Genomic DNA, 4,431 nt, shown 5'->3' with positions numbered 1-4,431 from the left:
AAAGAAAAAAGAAAAAAGAAAAAAGAAAAAACAGGAAGGTACTTAGATGCAATGGGAAGGGAGGTCATCAAAGTGCCACAGAAAGTCAGATATATTTTCATCTTATGTAGTATTATGTCCCCATGACAGCATAAAAGCATTTTAATTTATTCCTCAAGGGTTTTTTGAACAATATTAGCTTGGCTCCTGGACTCTTATATCTCCACTTATGGTTCTCAACAGCACTGTTATAAACTAGATATTACTACTAACGATAACTACTGTAAATGCTAAACTCGTTCATACTGGCATCAGTCACATTATGGAGTTTTTATGTTAGCATCTTTCTTCTGGGAACACACCATAATTATCCACATATGTTATTTAACTCATAGAAATGCAGCTTGGACAGTTTTAATTATTTGGAACAACTATTACAATGGTTGCCTCCAGGAAATAAGTGAGAATTAAAAGTACCCTGGGATATTTGCCTTCGTTGTACTAATGCTGCAGACAGTTGAAACATCACCTAATTTTTTGCTGTGTATAATCTCAAAAGCTCGGTGAAAGCAAAAAGCGCCTTTGCTTAGTCCATCTTACAAGACAAGTCTAGCTGCAAGATGAATGCTCTAGTGAGTCTAAAGCTATTCAATAAAAACATGAAATACACAAGTCAAAAGCCTTTGCTAAGTTCTAAAGGACACATCCTCAGCTACTACAAACTGACAGAGCTCTCCTGACTTGCATGGAGTGCTGTAACAAACACCAGGCAAAAGCCTGCCCTCAAAGAACTTCCAACTGTTTCAATAAAAATATGCTTTTTATTCTAGGCTAGCCCAAGATGAAGGAGTGGAAATCTTCACATGAGTTTTGATTTAGAAAACAGAGCAATGAGATAGGGTAAACTTTCCATTCAAACAGCTTTGGTGTTTCAGATGTGATGTCATGTGTACCTGATCTCCAGCACCAACATCCTCTTCATTCCTGTGTAGATGAACACCTTGGGCAATATCAGGTGACTGCTGTTCCAGTGCCACTAAAACATTACAAGTCTTGTAGTCAAAGCCTATTTGGAAAAAAAGAATAGTGGCAAATTAGCTTTTTCTGTCACAATTAAGGGAAGTAACATGGCACCATATAACAAAATGTTCATTCTGAAAGATACCACATTCAGAACTCACAATCTAACTGCTATTTTTAGTTAATTTTTTGTCAATACAACACTTAAAAACTTTATTGGGAGAGGATGGGGCATACTGGGTTGCCTTTAATGCTTCTTACTGCTTGTTTTCTCTTGCATTGTCACCCTGTGCCAAGGTAATTCAGATTATGAAATGTTAACTGCAGAAAAATAGTCAAAAAAGTAAATAATCACTCTCTCCCAAATAAGTGGTATTAAAAACTTCTATGTAAATTCATAGGAGCTGATGTTTTCAGCAACTGAAGGCTCTGTTCTCCGATACATTATTTGTAATACATGTAAAGCAGCACCTGTACCTAAATCTCTGGGAGTTTGTGTGAGAGCCACAGAGAAAAAAACAGATTTAAGTCTCACAGAAAATCTGGAAGTGGGAATTTACTTTATGTTACTTTTAAACACCAAAAGGAAGGTTTTAAAAAGAAATTGAAAGACTTACAGAAGATTGTGGCAAAATTCTCCACCTGTTTCTAGGTATATTAATAGTAACTTGCCTCTCTCCAAATCCAAACTGCAGCTACTGGCAGCTGCTGACCAAACTCATGTTCAGCCAATACAACATATGTACATGTCCATATGCATATGCTCCATTTGAAGAATGCTCTTCACCCTCTTTTAAGTAGTATATTCCATACTACTACTATGGAATATACTACTATATTGAAATATTTGTAATCTATAAACATGGCAAAATCAGAAGGTGAAATGAGTCTGGTATAAAAACCAGTTTGTCTTTTTTATTATTTGTATATTACACAAACTGGATTTGGACTGCACAGTCCTCAGTGTAGGATTTGTTCAGAGCTAACAGAGCACCTTGCACAGTGAGAACCTGCTTTACAGCTGGGAATTCTAGATGCCACCACAGTACATGTGTATTATGTTACAATACAATGAACTAGGTTTCTTCTTACCTCTCTTTCGCACCAGGACACATCAGTTGGTTTGCCAAATGAATAATCAAGATTTGAGTTCTCACAGGTTTGGAGAAGTGGTAGATTCTGTGGCTCAACTTGCAGTTAACTACTCTGGCCTAAAACCACATTTCAAAATATATTCTGTCTACTACCTTTCAGTTTTAACTAATACTTGATGTTTTTCCTACTTACTGGGATAAAGGCAGAAAGCGTATCATGTGGTACCATGTAAGCAGCTTTCACACAGGATATTGAGTTTTTATCAGGCTTGCTAAAGCCCATATATAAAAGTGGTGACCGATCTGTTTTGCAGTTGCCCATTGCTTGCTTTTGAAGATTTTAATTAGTTTTTCCACCAACCTTTAGCTGAATCATCATAGCCAATATGTCTAATTGCATCTCGGACAACTCGTTGATAATCCACAATAGCATGAGATGTGATCTCACCACAGAGCAACACCATTCCTGTCTTACATACTGTCTCTGAAAAGAGAAATGAAAACAGGATTACAATGGCAGAATAACCCAGACCACTAAGACAAAGAACTATATTTGTAATAACAGCGATTTTGAGAGATCTACTGCGTATATACAGTGTAAGTGCTTTCTACTCATATTTTTAGCACTATTAGCTCCTTCCACAACAAATTCTTTATGTATTCACCATATATCTGAAAGTAAGGGACTTATATGTCCAATTTATAAATGAATAAGTCTAAACACTGAGCATGATTCAGTGATATGCACAGATTTTAGGGAAATGTAGCATTCAGCCATCATTTCTAAATCCACTTAATCCTTAGCATTCTAAGATACATACTAAGGCTAAATAAAACTCATCAATGATCAACTAGTTTGAAAATCTGCCTCCACTCCTGGGAGGAAGAATCTGAAGATGGCATTTAGTTACATAATACATCAATTGGAGTAACGACCTGAGAGTTGATGGCACAACCTTTTCTGAAGAGATTTCAAAAACCAAGCAGTTATAGGGACTTCAACTGAAAAATTAGTAGTTTATTAAATATAGTAAATGAACTTTTCAACAAAACATTCAGACATTCTTTCAAAAATCTACTGTAATGAAGTCAAATCTGTTTCTCTCAGGAAAATTCAGTCCACACGCAAAATTAACTATCCTACCCTTCTACAGTTGGCTTAGACTTCTTTACAAAAGTCTTTATAAAGTCTATAGTCTATAAATAGTCTTTATAAAAACTCTGATTGTTTCTTCTCATCTCTTCTTCTTTTGAAGACTGTAATTCTTATGTAATTTTTGAGAGTAAAGAGAGTTAGCACATGATAGCATCAAGCTCTGCGCAAACATCATAAAAAAAGAACAGTGACTGGGTGACAACTTAAAGCAAAGCACCAAACAACTTACCACAAGCAACCTTGGCATTTGGGTCCTGTTTGAGATGGGCGTCTAGTACAGCATCACTGATTTGATCACAGATTTTATCTGCAAGGCATCAAATTTGTGATTCAAAACCACAGCACTCAATACAAAACATTGACTGTTTGCATTACTTTGAATAGGTAGGTGTTTCATTCCACAAGGAATCCTTTTGTTGCTTATTACTGGAGTATTTAAGCTAACTAAATAGAAAGATATATGAAACATTCGGCAAGTGAAGCCAGTAGATACAATGGGGAATTTACTTACTAGTGTCAACTAACTACAACTCTACCTATAGTTTTCTTCACTTAAGTGTGAAACAAGTATGTTATGCATAAGAGAGGCTAAGAGGCTTTACTTCCAGACTTTTCCTTCTCTAACACCACAAGCCAGTACAGCATGCACTTCTCATCAGTGGTGTTCTAACATGAAGGTGATATTCCACCAGCAACTTCCATCTTCACAACAGAAAGTTAGAATGGACCTGAACAACACGGCTGGTAAAGCCTGAGAAAGAGTTTAGATCACTACAGATAATGCACAACTCAGAGTCAAGTGTCCATTTCAGGTTTGCTTCTTCTCACTGCTTCCTTCCATCTTGCAATGCCATCTTCTAATAATCCCTGCAAACCTCCTAAGACAAAGGAGTGAGTAGCACACAGAAACAAGAAGGGGTTACCAACAGAAGTCTGCCTGAATTAAACCTTGAATTTATCTTCAGTTACATCTCAAATATAAAGGTGTCACCTCAGGTTAATATTTATATTTTCTCTTCTGCTTTCTTTCTTTCTTTTATTACCTTTTTAGTGAATAATGACTCTTAATCAAATAATGTAGCTAATCTAATAAACACAAAAAAGCAGCACCCATAACAATGCCTTCTTAGTGCAGGTCTAATGCCCTGCAGTAAACTCACAGAATCACAGAACGTTAGGGAT

At 36.2% G+C, this 4,431-nt stretch overlaps 1 long non-coding RNA gene across 1 annotated transcript; it reads right to left on the bottom strand.

Moving 5' to 3' along the window:
- Nucleotides 1-931: 931 nt before the first annotated feature.
- Nucleotides 932-3,565, bottom strand: LOC104547546. Its single transcript, XR_728193.1, has 3 exons — nt 3,479-3,565; nt 2,455-2,577; nt 932-1,045 (listed from the first exon to the last, which is right to left on the bottom strand). It is a non-coding gene; the product is annotated as an uncharacterized LOC104547546 (long non-coding RNA).
- Nucleotides 3,566-4,431: the final 866 nt, after the last annotated feature.

This window comes from Mesitornis unicolor, unplaced genomic scaffold (assembly GCF_000695765.1).
Source record: "Mesitornis unicolor isolate BGI_N332 unplaced genomic scaffold, ASM69576v1 C13566684, whole genome shotgun sequence".
In the NCBI taxonomy this organism is placed as follows: domain Eukaryota; kingdom Metazoa; phylum Chordata; class Aves; order Mesitornithiformes; family Mesitornithidae; genus Mesitornis; species Mesitornis unicolor.
The sequence above is the reverse complement of the archived record's forward strand: the minus strand, read 5'-3'. Positions and strand labels throughout refer to the sequence as shown.